Below are 22692 nucleotides of genomic sequence, written 5' to 3'. Positions count from 1 at the left end.
GAAATAGTTACACTGCTACAACCCCTATTGGGGATGTAATTATCCTGCTAGAAAGGTGACTTGGGGCGTCTCTATACTTAAAACACTACAGCGGCACAGTTGTGCTGATATAATGCTTCAGTGTAGACACTACCTATGCCGATGAGGGGGGTTCTCCTATTGGTATAGGTAATCCACCTCCCCGAGAGGCAATAGCTAGGTTGACAGAATTCTTCCATTGACCTACCGCTGTCTGCACCTGGGGGTTAGGTTGGCTTAACCCTGAGCAATGTAACTGAGTTGACCTAACTTCCCTGAGACCTGGATTGGGCCCATATTGGATGCCTATCAAACTGGTATCTAAGCAGTTTGTAATTCCACTGAGACATTAAGTTTGGTTAAACACAATAAAAGTTTTGTAAATAGCCTATTACTTGGGGCTTTTTTATTTCAAACAAATATTTTCCCCTCAACAATAGTAATTGGATATGCTGAATATTTGGTGGTTTCATTGCACGATATCTGCAATTGAAATAAGTGTTGCTATTTCCAAACCACACTCCTATTGTTTTTAATTTAAAAAAAAATCCCCTCTTCTTTGTGGTCAATGCTGTACATTTGTATCTGCGAATGATGGATGTTTTTGCATTCTTATCTCCCTTGCTCTTTGTTTTTCTGTGCTGAACTGTAAGCAAACCTAAAATTCACTCAGATTAGGGATCAAACAGTGAATTTCTATTTCTTTGCTCATAAATTCCTGCGCAGGGTGGGGTGGGGGGCCATGGTAACACTACTGCATCTAGCTTTCAAATCTACACAGGTGCCAATGTCCTGCAGTTCTGTGCTTTTTAGTATATTGGGCAAGTTTCTGATTCCAGAAAGAGCGGTGTAAAACCAGAGGTACTCCTGTGGAGTTATTCTAGATTTGCACCAGTCCAATAGAGATCAGGCCAGGCTGGTAGACTGGCTCAGGATCAAAATGATGATTTGCATTGCTTAATAATGACCGCATCAGGACTCCATGAAGAGTATGGTGTTCCCATCATGATAATCACATACCTAGGATGGGGAAAATAAATCGCTGGCCAAAGTAAGCTGTTATTATTTACATATCTCATGAAATATTTGTTTTTTTGCACAGCCCTTGTCAATATTATTCATCAAAATTCATACAAAATCAGACACTTCCAAGTCAAAGAGTAATACACTGAGGCTTTGTATCTGAAAAAGCAAATGAATCCCATGGGACATTGTTATTTGCAATACAGTTGTTTAGCATGATCTATCCTTTATCCACAACAAATTGCTAAACATTTCAACCATACTCCTTTACAAAATACTGCTGTTTTTCTTCTAATTTGATTGTTGCTAATGTTACTCAGAGCTTCCTAAGACTTTTTAAATGGAAAGAAACTGAATGAAAATTGATTGATCAAAGCTCTGTCAGGTTATTTATTGTTTTTGCCCTGGGGTGAAACAAAATTTTTGAGAGCTACATTATTTATCATGAGATTATTTTTCAAAGTGTACATACAATGGGAAATTGCTTGTTAATCACTAACTTGGATCTTCATCTCTCTGTACCTTGGTCCAGGGTCCACAATCACTCATGGAGGTGCTAAATGCTAGGAGCACATGAGCATGATTTGATGAGTCAGTGTACAAAGGTGTTACAGAGGATTGCATGTCCAATCAAAGTACTGTGACTGTGTGCTTGGGTCAGTTTAATGCATATGCAAATATATGGGTAGGCACTCAGCTAACAAGTAACACACCCAGTTACCTTATTTGGAAGTAGGCATCACGCGGCAAAGCAGCTGTTGGCTCCTGCTAAAGAGAACGTTAACAGAGCTTCTCTTAGTATTTTTGGGGTAGACTTTAAAAAATAAAATCCCCCTCCAATGGACTTGTGTCCACCATAATCACCCCATTAGGCAGAAGACCAGTTTGAGAATTTTAGGGAGGGTGTGACCATCGAACTGGTGTCGCTTAAGTGGCAGGTGACTTCCAGTCTGGCACCAGGGACTAGATAGATGGCAAGTAAAAAAGATTTGGCAAGGGGCCCTAGAGGTTGTGGGAAATCACTGGACAGCTAATGGCTCTTGAACATTGTCGTGCGCTAGCCTGTACCCACAGTATGGAGCAGGCATGGGAGCAGCTGATGAGCTGAGCTCACTCAAGGTCTGCCCCATGTCTGTGGTTGGGTCAGCTCCTGTTACTCCCATCACCGCACACGAGTGAGGGGTTTGTGTGTGGATGGGAGTAGCGTTGACAGGAGCAATTGATCTATAACACTTGGTCTTGTGAAGACCAGGCCTTAGAGCGCTGTGTCTCTAGGATACATCCCAAATGTAACTGACTTATTTTACTGTAAAATGTACGTGCTCCTAAGCGTCTCTCAGCTTCTTGTTGTGGAAGTGAAGCTCATCGTGTTCCCTTGACCCCACACAATCCGTTTACATTTTCAAGGCTCCCTTACGGGACCACATGCCTACGCTATTGATGATAACAGACAGTCCATGCTCTAAAATGTTTAGAACCTAAATAGACACAACAGAAAAAGAGGGGGAGGGAAATAGAGATGAGGTGACTTGCCCAAGGCTAGACAACAGGCCAACGGCAGAGCCAAGACTAGCATTCAGGTCTCCTGAGTGCAGCCAAGTACCGAATGGACTGGACTTTATTGCCTCATACCTTAGTAACACCAGTGCAGTTTAGTTTCCCTGCTAACTCTATATACATGTGTGTGCTTGCTCTCTCTCTCCCACCCTCCCCCAGGGGAAAAGAGTGAGGGCGGTTTTATTTTATTTTTCTTCCTTTGTGATACAGACAACTCTGATCTGGACTGAGATAATTTCCTCTAGGACAGGGGTTCTCAACCTTTTTCTTTCTGAGCCCCTCCCCCCCCCTAACATGCTGTAAAAACTCCTCAGGCCACCAGTGCCACAATAACTGTTTTTCTGCATATAAAGGTCAGAGCCAAGATTAGGGGGTAACAAGCAGGGCCACAGGTGCCCCATGCCGCAGGGGCCCCTCAAAGCTAAATTGCCCAGGCTTCGGCTTGAGCACTGGGTGGTGGGGTTCAGGGCCCTGGGCTTCAGCCCCACACTTGGGGGCTTCAGCTTTCTGCCCTGGACCCCAGAGAGTCTAACACTGACCCTGCTTGGCAGATCCCCTGAAACCTGCTCACGGCCCCAGACCCCTGGTTGAGAACTGCTGCTCTAGGACAGCAGGACAATAACAACTAGAACCAATCCTCGCTCCCCCTTTTAAAAAAAATAATCTGTGGACATTTTTGACTTTTGTCAACACACACATGAAGTTGGGGATTTTTTGTTGTTGTTGACAAAGTCAAAAACTTCCACAGATTTTTTTTTTTTTAAGTGACTGGTTCTAGTTATCTTCCTGCTGTCCCAGAGGAAATTCTCTTTCCTGGTCCCAGTGAAGAGTTCTCTGCCCTAGTAACAACTTTTGGTCATTGTTAGTTTGAATCCATCCCAAATGGTAATCTAGAGATGGAAGCCTCTACATTCTTATTTTACACACCCAAGCACAGCCTATAAATTAATCAAGCTGTTTCTTTTACACTGAAGGAAGGAAGAGGAGACGAAGAGATTGTTTAAATGTCTACATATTTGGGAGAAATTCCAGTTAATGTGTGTGCATCTATGTCTATATAAAGTTTTATTCTGTTAACAGCACCCTCCTGTCTTTTATTTGGGATTTTGACCCATTCTTTCTCATTCCTGTTTCATACATGTCTATAATATATAGCAGAGCTGTGTTTGGGTGTGGTATGGGGGCTAACTATCAAATTAATTGCACAGTTACACATGCAAAGTGCAAGTGCTGGGCAATGTCTAATTTGCTCACAAATCAGATAATTGCACATGCAAGAAATAGTTATTTGCAGGCATAATTACTCCATTTGCACACACAGTTGCTATGATCATGCATACAAATTAGGTATGCAATTGTGTATGCCTTGGAGTGCACAATTGTGACTAAATTGTTTCAAGATCAGGCCCTGTATGTATAGCATCTACTGACAACAATACTTGGCAATAGAGCTTAGCAAACATATGACAAACACATGGCACACACATTGGTTTTCTTTGTACAGTGAGAAGTGGGTGTTACTTCCAGAACTAGTGCCTCTGAGGATTCAGCACTAAAAGGCCGGGTAGTTAAATGACATTTGAATGAGAATGCTGGTAGCCTTCAGCGTGTAACCCTAATATCAGAAATGAATTTCTCTTTGAACGTTAATAGCAAAAACAAATGGAGTGTATTTTTTCCTTTAAAAATAGGAGCACAAAGAGTTATAATTTGTTTTCCTGTATGTGGCAACCTGTAATGTGAGCAATGAAGAAAATGTGGTAGTCAAGGGTGGGGATTTCAAAAGCACCCAAAGATATGTCCACACCACTCTCTAAGCCTGGGTAGCAGAGAGCTTCCATAATGGCTCCACCTCCCCCCACCTTTTTTTTTGCAGCATCCCCTTCCCCCCCATGTATATGATGTGACAGGGCAGGGCCATGGCTGGAGTGCACTGTTCTCTGGATATTCTCATCTGTGTAATGGATTCATTTCAGTACAGCATGCATTTCAGCAGCCCTGGGGCTGCTCTACCTTATGCTGGTGGCTGGGACCAGAATAGAGGAGCTGAAAAAGAAGGCTTAAAACTAGCTTTGCCCTGCCCCCCCCTTTCATTCTTGCCAAATGGAGAATTTAGCTCAAAGTACTTTTTGCCTGCTCTTTTTCTATTCTTCTTTTTTAACTAGACTATTTTAGCCTGAGTGAGATTTTCCTGTGTGAGTGAACACTGAGTTCTCTGCCTGTTTTTCTCTCTCTAAATAACAATAAAAATTCCAAACATCTTCCCCTATATTCTTCTGTTTGCTGCCATGATGCTTTTCACTGGCTAGCAGGGACCTCCCCAGCCTTGCAGTTTTGGCACACTCCTTTTGCAAAGTGCTGGCAGCTTGATCTTGTGGTAAAAGGCTTTGCAGGAGCTGTCGAAACACTGTGTGTTGCACAGGTCAGGATGCAGGAAATTTCCACTCCCACCTCACTCTCCCTGACCCTTTATTAAATCAGCATTTGTGGGTGTTTTTCATCATAAATGCCTTAAAACACCTTGCAGTGGTTGGGGAAGGGAAAGAGCCAGAGGGGTCAGCAATGCGCAGGGGAGCCCTCTCTCCTTGCAGTCTTGCCTGCCCTGAGAATCCAGTAACATATGCCGAGTGAGATTTAGCCTGATCCTCCTTCCTTCCCCTCTGACCCAACCTTTACAGGGAGGGTAAGTGGCCAAAGCACCTATAGAAGTGTTTGTTTCCTGGGTTCCTATTTCCTTAACTGTCCCCCCCCCCAGATTATCTGACTTCTTTTGGGCTGTAATTCTAACTACAGCAGTTGGTAAGTATAGATCCAACCGCCCCTGAATCTTGAGAAAGTTCAGCTGAGGAGCCAATGATGATGACTGGCCTCTGTTTCTATAATGCCCCAAGCAAAAACCTTGGATCCAAATATTGGATGTTCAGAGGCAGACTTGGCATCTTGGGCCCAACTCTGGCAATAAGCACAGGCTTACATAGTATGTATAGACTCACTACAGCACAGGGTCTGGACAAAGGGATTCTTGTAGTGCCAATGGGGATGATGGCTCAGTGGATCCATAATGAAATGGAGATTTCACCTCCATTATAAGTCATTGGCTTAAAATCCAGGTCCAGGTCAGTAGTTGCCACTATCTGAGGGTTGTGGAATCACCTGACAATCCAGTCTCATTATCCTAACCAGTTTTTAACGGGAGGGGAGCTCAATTGTCTCTTTCCCCCCTCTCAACCTTCTGCAATGTTCTTCTGCCCCATTGCTTCCACTCACCCACTTGAAGCAAAATGAATTATGGCAGGGTGAGAGAAAACCAGCGGTGTGGGAGTTGTTACATTTGTCAGCAACTAGGGTGGTGGGGAGCTGGGGGTGGGAGAGAGAGAGAAACTGTGAGGGCTTAATCCATTACCAGAATTCCCATCTCGTGGCTAGCTTTGAAATCTGCACACTGCAGCTCCCCTCCTTACACTCAGCAATCAATAGCTCCTAGGCCAGGTGAACTAGAGGGAAACCTCTTATGGGCAGAGTATGGAAGAACTGAGCTATGCTTTTATTCTCCCCCCCCTTCCTGGAAATGGCTCTTGTGATTCATATTTTTGGGGGGAAGAGGGTTGTTGTTGAACCCACCTCTGTGAGAGTGAATGAGAAGAATGGAAAAGCCTCCATCACGGAACTGAAGCACAAAGTTTAGTGAGGAGAAAAGGAAAGTGTCTCTCCTCTTTCTCCCTTACTGTTGCTCCACAAAAGAAAAATCCACCACACCAGAGACATCACTGATTCACTGATTTAGTTGTGGCCGGGGGCTTAACTGCTATGGGGCACTTTCCTCAAAGACTTAACTTTCCCTCCTGAAAGACAACGTTATCATCCTCTGGCCTGTGGCTGAGATTCTCAACGGAGACTAAACAAGTTCAGCCCCGAATCCCATAAGTATTAAATCCCATTAAGCTCCTTTTGAACATCCCAAATTACACTTTACAGCAGCATTACATGGGCTTGTGGGGATCCAGCTGTAGGGCATGCTCCCAGAGGAGATAAGGCAAGCCCCTGCAAAATCTGCCCCTTCAAAAAGCCTTTCCACTATGAGAATGAGACAACCCTACTACCCTTTCTACCCAACCAACCAACAAGTCCCGAAACAAACCAACCTAAACAAAAAAGAGGAAAAGTAAATTAATGAAACTTAAACTCAAAACCCTACCCCAAGGAGAGTTTTTACCCCCAAAAGGGAGAAGTGTCAGACTTCATGAAGTCCATTACAGTCTTGTTGTGGATTTTAAGAGGCCAGTGCTTGCATTCTACAGAGATGTGTGGCAGTATAAAATCCTGAGGTACATAGAGAGGTAGCCCAGGATTTTTATTACTGTAAAATTGTCACATTCTTTAATAAGGGTTGTTTTCCATTCTGTTATAAATCAGCACTTTCATTGTTGCTCCGCTGTTCTCATGAAGCTGTCCAGTTTAGTCATCCATTTCTATTAAATAACAGTGTCTGACGTACTTGGTGCTGAAATGGGTCAGGAAGGAGAAGCACCTTTCTGAACCTTGATGGGGGGAAAAAAATCCAAGGACAGGCTGGCTTAGTGCCCAGTGAGCACTGCCCTCTGGGAGCACAGTCCCCGTTGCACCATTTTCACACGCTGACAAAAGACTGCAGCTTCTGAAGCTGCCAGTCTCTTAACCTTGACAAGAACAAGCCACCGAACATTTAAAAAATTACATGAAAACAAAAATTGCCCTTTAGCCACTGAACCTGGCCCTCAATTTTTTTCATCAGTGTTTAGCCAAATACTAGAGTGTCTGAAAGCTACTTTAGACCAGAGTGATATTACTGTAAATGAAATTCCAGCTCTGCGTCAGAGGTTGTGTTGTATTTGCAGTCCAAAAAAACCACTACCCTTCATTTCACAGTGGAGCTCTAGTATACAAGTATAACTATAAACAAAGCCTGGTTCCCAAGCAGGAGTTGGCAACCTTTGGCACGTGGCTCGCCAGGGTAAGCGCCCTGGTGGGCCTGGCTGGTTTGTTTACCTGCTGTGTCCGCATGTTGGGCGGATCGTGGCTCCCACTGGCCACTGTTCGCTGCTCCTGGCCAATGGGGGCCGTGGGAAGCCGCGGCCAGCACATCACTCGGCCCGCGCCACTTCCCGCAGCCCCCATTGGCCTGGAGTGGTGAACCGTGGCCAGTGGGAGCTGCGGTCGGCCGAACCTGTGGACGCGGCAGCTAAACAAACCGGCCCGGCCCACCAGGGTGCTTACTCTGGCGAGCCACGTGCCAAAGGTTGACGACCCCTGGTCTATAGGATGGAGGCAGTCATCTGACAGAGGTATCCTAGCCAGCTAATCTCAATGGGCTTTAGGCGAGCATGTGAACTGAATTTTTGTAATTTTTCTTGCTTCTGTAAACTATGAATTTTCCATGTCTTACAAAAACTATAATAAATTTTCATGTGAAATCAATATTCAGAGGTCTTTCTCTCTTTCTGAGCCCACTGTTGGGCTTTTTATCCACCAATGTGGATATCCTAAGCACAAAAGCCACAGGACACACCTCTATGTTAATTTTCTTTCAGTGTAGATAAGATTTGGAAGCATCTAATTCTCAACAAAAGATAGGGTTCAAACTCCTGCAAGGTGCTCAGGGGTTCAAGGTCAGGACATATGCCATTGTAGAGGGAAATGTATCTCTTGATCTGCAGTGCAGTCAGGGTTTTTTAACCTTCTGTGTGACCTTAGTGTCACAAGGTATTAATGATCTCCATAATATCAAGGGAAATAAACTTTTGGGATCTGATTCGGCAGTGCATAACTAATTTTATTCTAGTCTGCCACTATTGCTTTCAATGAGCTGAAATTAACTGAACTAATACAATGGTGAAACAGGCCTATATTTTTTTGTATATTTGCTAAATTTGTATTAATTTTATATTAGTATAAAGCCATTTCTGGAGTAGAACTTCACTTCTAAAATTATATCCTATTTGCACTAAATATACCCAGTTCTTAGATGGGTAGCTCCACTGACTTTCAAATATTTGTGCCTCTCACATACTTAGATCTCACAATAAACCATTTTGTTTCTTTTATAAAGTCAGATGCAATATTGCTGTACATCTGCTGATATCATTACAGTCCCAGACTCTCAGTCCCAGTTCTGCCCCCTTGGCACGTCATCTGGTTCCAACTGGCCAGTTGAGAATCCTCACGATAGAGATGAATTCTTAATGGGCTTAAAGCAAGCAAAGCTGTATCTAATGCCAAATGCCCCCTTCTCTCCCAGGATAGGGGTTATGTCTGGGGTGGACTAGAGGCAGTCTTAGAATCAGAAATCTGTGGCCAGTTTCCCCAGTGCCCCCCATCCACATCCTGCACTCACCATATCTTGGAATAGGGAAGAGTCTTCCCTCTAGGGTTGTTGTCCCCCCTCCCCAATCATCGGTGTTTAAATGGAGCTGCATTCAAAGATCTCTTAATGATACCCTTATTGGTGCTGAGCACCTGAAACTAATGGAACTACTTCAGGCATGAGGTTGCATAGAGGAGCAACTTGGGTGAGGCTTTTTGAAACCGTTTATTTTAAGTGAATATTAGAATATATTTGTGGGAAGCATATTTTTAACTTGTAAATATTGGAAATCTGATTGGATGAGCAGAGCCCTTAGTATCAGCTAAGTGTAACCCACACTTGCCCAGCATAACTTTGTCCTCCATCTTGTGGCTGGACATCATACAGGTTTTATGAGTCGGTACAGCCTTAGTGTTAATGGAGTGACAGTAGAGGGTGCACGTTTTTAGATCTGGGGGTCACAGGTTCAATCTCCACTGCCAGTGACCCCCGCCCCCTTGCAAACGTTGTGCCCCTGAGTGAGTTGGTATCAGCACGAGGAGTCAAACGGTATGTTACACCGCCAGAAGACGTACTGAACAGCAGTAGCACTGCAGGGTATGATGTCTGCACAATTAACATCATTATTGAGGTGTAATTTACCTAATTAGTTTATTTCATCAAGCAGATTTTATTGACTATTTTTCTCCTGCCACTTTTCAGCTTGTTTGTACTTTGAACTAATGAGAGATGTATTGTTTGACGTGACAGTTTCATTGCCGTCTTAAAGGGACCAATACATAAATAAGACATCTGTCACTTTCTTTGTAATTAGTTGCTGCTTTATTTCAGTCCAATGATTGATAAAAGACAGGAGTGGTTTTTTTTAAGGCAGTGTAGGGAATTATTTTCTGATTAGACAGCCTAAATTGTTTGGGATGCACTAATAAATTAGGGAATTTACTTCCTGAGTCGCTCAGAAGGCAAGGAAATGAGCATCAATGCAATACAACAGCAAGACATGAAAGGGCATAAAGAATGAACTTGTGATGAAGCAAAGAAGGAAAGCTTTAACCACACATTTCTGCATGGGGCTCATCACACTTGGGTGGTAAGAGCTGTCTTTCTCTCCTCTGAAGTGGCTTCCAAACCAAAAATAGGAAGATAAAAAGGCAGAGGGGTAGACTGGAGCTTATTAAATATAAAGCAGAATGTTAGAAACAGGGGTCATGGATTTAAGGAAGATGCTGGTTTTAAGCAAGTTTGGAGTGGAGCTGGTAAGCATGTTTCATGAAAAAATTGAAATTTTCTGTTTTTCAACAACTTCTCCCCATAACAATTTTTCAATGTGGGTTTTACTTCTCCCTTTTCAGTGGCAGAATGAAAAAAAATGGAATAAAGGGGAAAAATGACAATAGGCAATGGAACAAATGAGGGTGTAGGAAGACAGGTTTTTGAATGAAAGATTTCAACCAGCTCCACTTTGAGGAATGATCTCTTAGCCTCCGCCATTGTTTTTCAGATTCCTCCAAAGTCAGGCTCAATCTTCAAAGTGTATTGAACCCAAAGGAAGAGACCACCTTAGAGAATAACACTGATGTAGAACTAGGGATTCAAAATATGGAGGCAGAGCTGGCAGGAACCCACACATCTGCATGGGTTTGTTTGGTAACTTTTTATTTAATTTGTAGGAGCAGATTAACTTCCTTCACTCCATATTTATTGTTTCATCTGCTATAAAAATGGGAACTGATTAAGAGGTTGTCTCGTTCTATTGTAGCTTTTGTAAATGCTTCTGTATCCCCTTTTCCTCTGCCAAAAATATGACTTGGTAACTTCTTAGAACAATTCTCCTCAGTGAATCTATGTAAATAACTTTACTGCTCACAAAGCAAATAATACATTAAAGGGGGCTCCCTTCAGCAGCTATTTGCAGGCACAGAATTTTTGCTCACTGTTACTTGCATGGACAATTGAGATCCACAAAACTCATTTGCACTCCACTTGTAGGGGTAAAATATATTATTTATGTACTCGAGCGAGAGTGTGGAAAAGCGACCACGTGAATGTTTGCATGCACAAAGTTGTGTGAGCACAAGTAGTGGCATGGGCTTGATTCTGAGGGCACTCCAATGTAAAACTTCACTGTAGCTGTAGAGTTGCACCTATGTCTAACTGGTGTACTGGAGACTCAGTTGCAGAATCAGGGCTCTTGTTTTGAGAAGGTCTCTCTCAGGGTTTACTTTTTCTTCAATTTTAAAGGCAGAAGCACAGCAAATGGTGTGTGACATCGGGATGCTGCCCACTCTATCCTGAGAGCAATAATAACTACACTTGATTTTCCACCGCTTTGCATCCTGGTCTCTTACAGCCCTGAAAAGTGGGCCTAAAATCAGAATAATCGCACTTTACACTTGTTTTGCACAACGAGTTGGAAAGGAGGCAGGGACCACTCTGTACTGAACAATAGAATGAGCTAGGCAAAAAGAGGAGGTGGAGTGCAGTGCACCATCCTAAGGCTTCCAAAATGACCAAACTTCTCTGCAGCGCTCCCACCCTGGGAAGGTATGGATCTGCTTTACTTGTAAAGTGGAACAATGTCTGTGAAGGATTCTTATTGTGGGATAAGCCAGGTGCACCTACATTGGGATTTTCCCACCAGTTAAGCTCTGTTAATGGTAGTGTCATTGGATGCACTAGAGGCGATTGGATGCAAGCATGTTCCCAGCACGTCTTCTAACCCTGAATGGTGCAGCAGGAGTGTGCTGTCCTCATATCCCAGGGACTGATGGATTGGAGCCATCCTCTTGAATTGCTTTGCTTGGGCCTCAATTCAGAAAGATTTCAGAGTGGTAGCCGTGTTAGTCTGTATCAGCACAAACAACGAGGAGTCTTTGTGGCACCGTAGAGACTAACAAATTTATTTGGGCATACGCTTTTGTGGACTAAAACCCACTTCATCAGATGCCTGGAGTGAAAAATACAGTAAGCATTCTGAAAAGATGGGGGTTGCCTTACCAAGTGGGGGGGGGGTCAGTGCTAATGAGGCCAATTCAATTAAGGTGGAAGTGGCCTGTTCTCAACAGTTGATAAGAAGGGGTGAATATCAAGAGAGGGAAAATTACTTTTGTAGTGCTAACGAGGCCAATGCAATCAAGGTGGATGTCGCCCATTTCCAACAGTTGACAAGAAGGTGTGAGTATCAGCAGAGGGAAAATTAGTTTTTGCAGTGACCCATCCACTCCCAGTCTTTATTCAGGCCTAATTTGATGTTGTCCAGTTTGCTAATTAATTCCAGTTCTGCAGTTTCTCGTTGAAGTCTGTTTTTGAAAATTTTTTGTTGAAGAATTGCCACTTTTAAGTCTGTTATTGAGTGTCGAGGGCAATTGAAGTGCTCTCCTACTGGTTTGTGAATGTTACAGTTCTTGATGTCTGATTAGTGTCCATTTATTCTTTTGCGTAGAGACCACATGTGCCAAACTGGAAGCACATGAACAGTCCCAATAATGCCAATGGGATGACTTTTGCTTAAAGTTAGGCATGTGTCTCAATCCCTTGCAGAACTAGGACTGTAAGCTGTTTGGAACAGGGACAGAATTTTTGGTGTGTGTGTGTGTGTATAGTGCTTAGCACAATTCAACCCTCAGTCCCTTACAGGGGTCTCTAGGTGTTGCTGCAATGCATAGAACTATAATAATGAGTGTTAGTGCAGACAAGGCCCAGATAGGAAGAAAACATGTTGAGTAAAACACAGCACTATGATCTCTTTAAAGATTTGAACAAAAGAAGCGAACTGCTTACTTCAGGAGAACAGCCTTGTGTGGAAAGGCATCCGATATTTTATCATACTTCTCTGTTTCAAGAAAAGAAAAATACAATGATGATGATGATTTTTTAAAACATGAAAGTTTCTTTAGTTATCTCGTTGAGATAATCCCCTGATGTTTTAGTGCTTCCTTGTTTTTGTTAGTATAAATTTGGTGAGTGAGGAATTGCAAGGCCGTTTCAGCTCCCCCACGCAGTCTCTGAGTAGCACTATATCATCTCAACCACATTTCAAAACATACTGTCAAGTTTTTTGTTTTTTAATCTAGCTTTTATGGTTTTGCTGGGGTGTTTTTAAGCTTTTGTTTTTAATTCTCAGCCAAAAGCCTGAAAATAGCATTTCTGACTCTAATCCTTCTCTAGCTGAAAATTCAATAGATCTTGACCCTCTGTTGTTCACAGAACATGACATGAGACAATGTGGCCTGTTTTTGTTTCCACATGTCTGAAGCACTACTACTGATGGAACAGTTCTGATCCTCCACTGCCGAGTCCCTTGGGTACTCAGTTACTGCTGTGCAATGTGGGCATTCTGATCTCAGAGCACATTTTACTCACCTCGCTTGGGTGCAAATCGCTATCCAAGGTGCATGGTTGTAGACAATAGGGTCCAGGGTAGGCAGGTTCTCTGGTGCTGTCTTTGTTGGAAGCCTGTGCAGATCAGCAACAACAATCATTAATACATCATTTTGATTTATTAATAACAGCTGGTTTTTGAAGTTAGATGGCTTTTTTCATCAGAAGATCTCAAAGCCCTTTACCAAGGTTCAGAAGTGTTATCTTTAATCTACAAATGAGGAAAACTGAAATGGAAGCACAGACAGGTTAAATATTCCCAGGGTCTCAACCTGAGCCAGTTCAAGAGCCAGGAATTTAAACTAGTTCACCTGATGCCTAGCCTAGTGTTCTTACCACTAGACAACAATACAGCTTTTTGAGTGATATTATACAAATCTTTATGATCACGCATGGGCAATGTTGTTGTTGTCTTTTTTTAAAACTTGGCAACATCACAATGAATTTTTTTAAAAAATATGTAGGACTGTGTTTCAAAAGCAAGCTTTACATTTATGCCTGCAATTTCATGTGCAAAATCCCTGTGTTTAGGCCCAGAAACAGAATTTATACATGCACCAATGGTAGGTAGATGACTAATACAATTTGATGTGCATGTGTATCACACAGGCAAAGTGAGTGCCATGCCCCGTTAGTGGCTGGACCACTAGGGGTTAATAGCCTACTACTGCTGCCAGCTGACGAAGTTACTCTTTCCGCTCAATGAGCGAGGTTCATGATGTAATGCTGAATTTTCCTGGGTTGAAATCTGGCTGATGACTCTTGCTGAGGGCTGACACATATACAGAAATAAAAATTGCTCATTCACAATTGAGGATGCGTATAGAAGCAGGGTTGAAGCCCCAGTAGACAGATGGTTCTTAGAATCTAGCAGACATCTCTTAACCAAATTATAACAATACAAGGGGGTCCAATTTGGGGCCTAAATTACTTGATCGGGTCTTATTAAAACAAGACTGAAAAAAGCAATTTTCGCAGATGTAGGTTCAAATGAGTGTAAAGTGTAACAGGGGCGAACAAGTGGGAGGAAGGAAACTAATGGGAATGCTGACATATAATCGGAGCTGTCTTCTCAGGCTACAGAAAGCCACCATGGGGTTAATCCTCCCCCACTGCATATGAAATGACAACAAGCCCTTGGCAACTTTCCCCATTCTTTATATAACGCTTCCAAGCACTGAGGCTTGTATCCTCCTAGTAATGCTTTTAATTTGTGTTCTGCTGGGGAGAGGCCAAGATTTAATCGAAATCATTAGAATGTCTTTGCTTGAAGTAGCTGAGGGCTTGTCGTGGGGCTGGAGGAGGTTACTTTAGAATAATTAAAAGAAATACATAAGGTCGTCATTGGTTCCTGAGCTCTTCCAGAAATCAGGCGGTGGGGGTGGGGAAAGGTTGAGTTTAATGACAACTCCTCTTAACTTAAGTAGAATTTTTGCACAGCTACATAGTTTCAATTATTAAATGTTGTCTGTTCCCCTTCCCACACACCCAATAAACTGGACTTTGCTTCTAGTTCTATCTCGGTATGGTAGAGATAGGCTTGAATCAAAGTCTGGGATCCAGACACCTCTGAGCCTCAGGGCTTTTGGAATCCAAACCAGGTCCAGTTCTAAATATTATGGCTCGCCCTTCATCTCTGTGATGGGCCCAATCCAAATATCCCTCAGCATTAGGGGGTTCAGAATCTTAATCTGGCTCTGGATCTGTATTTTGCATCTGCCCCTTTGTCCATTTAAATGGGCCAAATCAAAACCTGGGTGCTGGTAAGTTCCCCATTTGAAATTCAGATCCAGACCTGAATTTGCAGCTTGGTTCCATCTCTAGTTAAAAGGGCAGAGCGTATGTATACAGGAAAGGCTAAATCTTACTGTGATTGTGCTGCATGGCAGAGGTTTTAATTGTCATGGGAAAGTATCTCGTTCCTTTCCTTTCCCCTACTTGCCTAATTGAAGTCCTTTTGCCATGTCATGCTATCTCTGTACATTTAAAAGCTTCCATACCACTTCTCAAGGGCAGTCAGCAAGCATGGGTGTTGCACTGTGCAGAAGTACATCCATAGGACCAACAAAGTATCCCTTCACTGAATGTTCATTAAACAACCTCAGGTCCATTAGAAGCTGAAAAGAAAATCTTCATTTCCTCGCTCACCCTCTTTTCTGTTACAGTTGCAAAGGATAGCACAAAGTCACACTTGCAGCATGCTGGCAAGTGCAAAATCTGTATGAGAAACTGGCTTTTCTTGAATTACTTTCCATGTCTAAATTTGAATACAGACTCTTACAGAAGGCTAGGTTCAAATAATGAACTAACGGTGAACGTTAAAGATTTAGGGAATTGGATCTGAACTTTTCACCCCAGGCATATAAGGAGGTCTGGTTTTCAGGAGAATTAGTCTAGCTGGGCTAATGGGTGCCACTAAGGGCTGTAAGCAGTGTGTCAGGGACCTAATCTTTTAATTAACCGCTGAGTGAAAAGTAGTTTGGAAAATGTGATAAGTCAGATTCAGGTCAGATCAAGCAGAATAATATGTGGGCACTGGTGAAATTAACATATTAGGGGAAAGCAAGCTAAAAATCTCAAAACTTTCCTTCTTAGGCTAATAGAAAATGGGATGCAGCTTGATTGAGTCAAGGAAATATCACCCTGATTCTACTAGCTGGAGCTATCAGGATTTGCACTGCCCTTATGTCTTATTTATTAGGACTCAAGCCTTAGATATCAACGTAATGTATTGTTTAAATGTGTAATGGCCAGCTTAGAAACGCGAGGCAAAATAGTAGGAAACTCTGTAGTGAGACAATATGCATGTTGGTTGCATTATCCTGTTGGCATAGCTGCAGCTCTACTGAAGTTTTTGTTGGCATAGCTACATCACTAGGGGGCACAGGCGCTGATTTACCAATGTGCCAAGAGGGTGCTCGACCCCCAGCTCTGCCCCAGACCCTGCCCTTCCCCCAAAGCACCACCTCTTTCCCGCCCCTTTCCACCCCCTTCCCTGAGTGCGCCCTGTCCTCGCTCCTCCCCTCCCCCCAAGCTGCTCCCCTCCCCCCAAGCTTCCTAAATGCCGCGAAACAGCTCATTGCGATGGGCAGGAGGTGCAGGGGGAGGGAGAGGTGCTGATAGGAGGTCTGCGGGTGGGTGCTCAGCACCCACCATTTTCCCCCCGAGGGTGCTCCAGCCCCAGAGCACCCACGGAGTTGGCACCTATGCTGGGTGTGTGTTTTGTTCAGACCCCTGACCAACACAGCTATTCCAGTATAAGTGTAAACCAGACCTGGGACTTCAGTGATACTTGGGCCTCACACTAGCCCTCTTCACAGGGGTGCATTTCATGTACAGACCATGCACCTAATATTTTCCAGCCCTTTTAGGGAGGGCATCAAGGCCTATTAGACCATGACTCAGCCAATCAGAGAAAAGCTTTTCTTTGTATCACTTCTCTTTGATAAGCGTGGTATGCAGGCATGAGTTGTGCCCAGCAGCATGCCTGGAGCTATACATATCTGCCACATGGTTGCTTCATCCTTTATTCCACAGCAGGCCTGCAGAATCCAGATTTTTGAGGGGGCTAAGAGGAGGGAGAAAGAGAGAGAAAGCCATCCCCTGGAAATACATTTCATCAATTTTTTGGCCTCTCTGGCTATACACATTCTCTCAGGCAGGTGAGGAGATTATAATTTGAGACCTTGCCAAAATCCACTTTTGAAACACTGAGCACTGTAACCCTGGCAGAATTAGATTGAAAAGTCTTGATTCTGGTCTCAACACCAGTTTTAGAAGAGGCCGTGATGCCTACACAAAGCTTGAGAGCAGTAAGTGCGCTGGTGTACTGAGACCTCTGCCTGTCATAGTGACCAATATTGCCTCATTGTTTCAATGTACTCACCCATCTGCCTATCGATCTGTTGTCTCTTATCTTATACTTAGATTGAGGCAGGGACTGTCTTTTTGTTCTGAGTTTGTACAGCACCTAGCACAATGAGATCCTGGTCAATGACTGGGGCTGTTAGGCATCATAGTAATGTAAATATGAATAACGTAGCTTCAAGGACTTCAGTAATCCCACCTAATTCACAGCAGTTTACATAAGATCAGAATTGACTCCAGAGAGTTTATGTGGCACAGTAGTTTAGCAGACCAATGTTTCAGTGGAGACTATGGTCTAAATCTAGGTTTGGGTCACATGTGAATATGATTTGATCCTATTTCAGCCCTTGTCTGTCCATATCACAAAGCAGAATTTGTGAAGATGGGCCCAAACCAAAACCCTGGGTCTTAACATCCAGAAACTTTGGGGAAATTCAAAGCTTGAACTGACCTTTGAGAATTGGACCCATTGGTCGTCTCTGCTGAATAGAGGCTGAAAAAAAAAACAGGGATTACTATAAATCAGGACTGAAGTATATTTGCTGAGTGGTTTGGGTCAACTTACCCTGCACTTCTGCATGCTATTCCTGGAACTAAGCCAGTGCCATCTGTCCCTCACTTAGGGCCTGGGCCCAAGTCCATGGAAAAAAGGTGAGACCCTCATTACCCAGAAAAGATCAATGATAGGAACACAATGTCCAGTCTACTAAGTATCTGTTGGCACTAATAGTGCCAAGCCTATTTAGAAGGATAGACCATAGTACCTTAATTGTGGTATTCAATGAAAGAGAGTGATGGGATTCCATAAGATGAGGAGTTCCCAACCATTCACAGCATTCCCTCATATGGTTCCCCCGCAGGCCCAACATTGGCAGTGTTTAACAAAAGGGCCGTTTTCTATCCCCATAATTGTTATAAGATTCTGTTCTTGCCAAAAATGAAAGGGCTAAATTGCATTCACTTACTTAAAAACAGCCCTGCTGTCAACTAAGACACATATTTAATTGTTCTCCCTGTACTTTGTCGGGCTGGAGCAGTTTCAAACAGTCCACCAATCATGAGCACACACAAAAAAAAAATCATTAGAAAATCAATTTTTGCTTAATTGAAGATCCTTCTTCCAAATGGGAATGAAGTGAGATTTATAACCTCAGATTCACTGACTGTATAATGATGGCACTTTAGCTTGTCAAGGTTTTCATTTGGTAGATGTGAGGTAGACAGTGTCTGCAGTGCACCCACACAGTCGGCCCTAGGAGATGAAAGGCCGTAGAATGTGTGATGCATAGTGCAATGGGCTGTGTTCACAGAGTGAGGCAAAGGAAAAGGAGTGGACCACTCTGGAGAAATTATATAAAAGAGCTAAAAGCTCTAGGGAGATTTAGATCTACTAGTTATTTCAATTGATACAAATTACAAATGCAAAGGGTCAGATCCTTGAGACCATTCATTTGACATCCAACGCCTTGATGCTGGGTATTGGGTTGAACATGAGATGAATCTTAGAGTCTCTTCTTTTTTTTTTTTTGTTTCGGCCACTTGGGGCAGGGAAACATTTTCTGTCCTGGCCAGCAAAACGTTTAGGATCAATCCTTGATTACATATTTTTCAACCTTTATTCCTGATGGAAAGTTTCACCGGGTGGAGCTGAGAAAACGGGCACCATTTTCCTTTAAGTTTAGAATAAGCGAGAGAGGTGATCACAGAGTAAATATCAAGCCGTGACTCAAAGTGAATTTACCAAAGTTCAATAAACATAAAAGTGATGAATTTAGATGTCACGTAATTAACTTAGAATTACACAAGCAATAACTGAGAAATTACACCTTTAATAATGTATTAAACTTGTCAGGAATACTTAGTCATTCAACTAGAATTTAACAAGATCGCCTACAGCAAGCTACAGTAATTAGATATCACTACTGAAAACAGTCGTGACAGTTCCTCATTGATACCTTTTATTATAAAGTTAAATGCCAAACATTTCTTTTGAGTGGATTAAGGAATAATATTAGATGTGTTCAGACCATAATCACTACTTATATAAATTGTATGTGGGAAGAAATTAATTAATGAATTAAATTACCAGCTACACCCATCAATCATTTACACAAATTTGGTACAAGTATTCACTCCTGTGATTTAAATTATAACCTGAGAATGACTGCTCCTTGGCAGGGCTGTCAGCAGGAAAACAGGAAAGGAAATGGAAGAGAAAACTTTTCAAAAATAAGTTAAAAAAACAGCATTTGTATCTATTGGACTCTGCAGATTTTCAACATGTAGCAAGCAGTTTGGTGTGGCAACAGCTGGAGAAATCAACCACTGAAGTTCTTGGTGTAAATGATATTGCAGGACTTGGGATCTGTTTACAACCAGATCAGTTGTTTAGAGTGAGAAAGCAAGGATCATTGGTTCAGAGAGAGGAAATATAGGATTCCTGGTTTGGGATTTACTCACCTGCTGACCCACAAACAGAAAAAAATTGCATAAAGTTCCATATATTTGCATTAGCTCAGTCACAACCCATTAGAAGAAGATGCCTTCCAACTTTTAAAGTGATAGTGTTACAAAACTAAAATGTGTTGTGATAAATGCATCATGTATTTGTAATATTGTTCCTGTAATTCAAGACTCCCAAGGAATATGCTGAAAGCTCCAGTGGTTGAGAGATTTAAAAGTAAAAGGGGCACAGAGAACAATCCTGTCTATATGAAACAGTCCTGTAGTGTCAAGGATGAACTTGAATGATCAAATGTCTTTCCCATTTTTAAGTGCTATAATTACAGATTTTATCCTGCAAGTTGCTGAGCTCTCTCAACTATAATAGTCTATAAGGCCTCTCAGGATTGGGCCATAGATGATTATATATGTGTCATCTATGCAGAATGCAAATCCAAATTTCCAGAGGTAAAATGTTCTTGGCTTTTTCTAGCTTTCTAGTCAAACTAATGTTTAGAAGACAGGCTTCCAGCCATTAAAAAGTTAATCCACTGCACCTTTAACACTATACCTCTCCTTTGTTGCATGGTTTACTGTTGAGCCATTATTTCCAGAAACATAAGGTTATTCATAAAAATTAAAACATTACATTTTTGTTTTGTGAGTCCCAGTTAGTTGCATGGCAACTGGAAAGGTCTTTACTTTTATGCATATTAAAATTCGATAGATGCCCTTTTAATAATTTATTGGTAATGAACTCAGAAGACATTGAAGCTGGAGCCAGAACATTTAGTTTAACAATGGTTAAACTGAGTAAACCATCTTTTTGCATGTTCTGAGATTACTTACCGGAAGATGCCATGCCACGTTCCTACAAAGAACAGGCAATCAACAAAACACTGAAGAAGGTGACTGACCTAAACAGTATCAAGGCCAACCAAGAGTGTTTGTTTGTAGGATACAACATAGAAAGTGTGTATGTTACAGAACCAGGCGGCAGAGTGCCTATTGCAAGGCAGACAGCAGCTATTTTTCAAATGCTTTCAACACCCCAGACGCTTTTCACACTCTGCTAGTATGCTACTGCTTTCTTTGTGCCTTCCTCACGCAGTGTTTCTGATGTGTAGCCTTCTCTTCAGAGGGTGGCAACACTAGAACAGCAGTGCTGCTGTTTGTGATACCCTGCAGGGCTTCGTGCCTTCTTTAGTTGATAGTAAAATATGGTTTAAAATGACAGTAGGTATTTGTAGACCCAATAAATGTAAGCTTCTGCCCCATTGCATCAGAATGCTCCTAGTCCAGGGAACACGAGCAAGAAAGATGTCATTCCTACTGGTAATCAGAGTGCCCCCATCTCCCCACCTGATTGATAGACCTGCAGATGCACCTCGGTCCTGTTAACATCAACCCTGCTGTTCCACTCATGAGCTTCTCTAGGGCAGGGACTGTGAATCATATAGTCATATTGAATAACATAATCACATATGCCTGATGATGCAAAAACAGGGGGTTCTGGGTACATGTCATCAGGCCCCTCCCCCTCCGTCAGAGCAACGGCCAACAATCGATTCATGCCTTTTTACCTGGGTTACCTGTGCAGACAACATACCATGGCAAGCATGGAGCCCGCTCAGCTCAGCTAAGCTCACCGTCACCATATGTCATCAGGGTGCTGGCAGACGTGGGACTGCATTGCTATACAGCAGCAGCTCCTTGCCTTTTGGCAGTAGATGGTGTATTACGATTGATATCCGTCATCGTCATATTCCTCAGTGAGTTCAATCAGAGGCACCTGGGCAGACATGTTTTGTCTCCTGGAGACTCAGTCCTGCTGGCAATCCTATTGAACTGTCTTGATGATGATGGCTAGCAGTCGTAGTACAGCATCTTCTGCCAAGCACCCAGGAGATGCCGATGGCTATCAGTCATGCTGCACCGCTGCTGCCAGCTTAATATGTAAAAAATAGATGGACCAGATTTGTTCTGAATTCATTTGCTTCCCCCTCCTTCCATGAAATCAACAGCCTGCTAAACCCAGGGTTTTGAGTTCAATCTTTGGGGGGGGGGGCATTCTGTGTGACAGTTGTTTGTGTTTCTCCCTGATGCACAGCCACCTTTGTTGATTTTAATTCCCTGTACCTCTAAGCCATGTCATCACTCACCCCCACTCCCTCCGTCAGACAATAGTTTCGCACCTTTTTTCAGCCCAGACGCCATAGCACTGGGATCATGGAGCCTGCTCAGATCACCACGGCAAATATGAGCACCACGCACATTGTCCTGGAGTATATGCAGAGCCAGAACATGCCAAAGCAAAACCAGGCGAGGAGGCGATTGCAGCGCGGCGACGAGAGTGATGAGGAAATTGACATGGACATAGACCTCTCACAAAGTACAGGACCCAGCAATGTGCAAATCATGGTGTTACTGGGGCAGGTTCATGGTGTGGAACGCCGATTCTGGGCCCGGGAAACAAGCACAGACTGGTGGGACCGCATCGTCTTGCAGGTGTGGGACGATTCCCAGTGGCTGCGAAACTTTCGCATGCGTAAGGACACTTTTATGGAACTTTGTGACTTGCTTTCCCCTGCCCTGAAGTGCCAGAATACCAGGATGAGAGCAGCCCTCACAGTTGAAACGCAAGTGGCGATAGCCCTGTGGAAGCTTGCAATGCCAGACAGCTACCGGTCAGCCAGGAATCAATTTGGAGTGGGCAAATCTACTGTGGGGGCTGCTGTGATCCAAGTAGCCAATGCAATCAAAGACTTGCTGATATCAAAGGTAGTGACTCTGGGAAATGTGCAGGTTATAGTGGATGGCTTTGCTGCAATGGGATTCCGAAACTGTGGTGGGGCGATAGACGGAACCCATATCCCTATCGTGTCACTGGAGCACCAAGCCACCGAGTACATAAACTGCAAGGGGTACTTTTCAATGCTGCTGCAAGCCCTGGTGGATCACAAGGGACGTTTCACTAACATCAATGTGGGATGGCCGGGAAAGGTACATGATTTGCGACCAGGGGCTGCTAACAGGGAGTTTCGCAAGGGAGTTCTCCAGGTGAA

This window comes from Malaclemys terrapin, chromosome 12, assembly GCF_027887155.1.
Source record: "Malaclemys terrapin pileata isolate rMalTer1 chromosome 12, rMalTer1.hap1, whole genome shotgun sequence".
Taxonomy (NCBI): domain Eukaryota; kingdom Metazoa; phylum Chordata; order Testudines; family Emydidae; genus Malaclemys; species Malaclemys terrapin.
Note: the sequence above shows the minus strand (reverse complement) of the source record.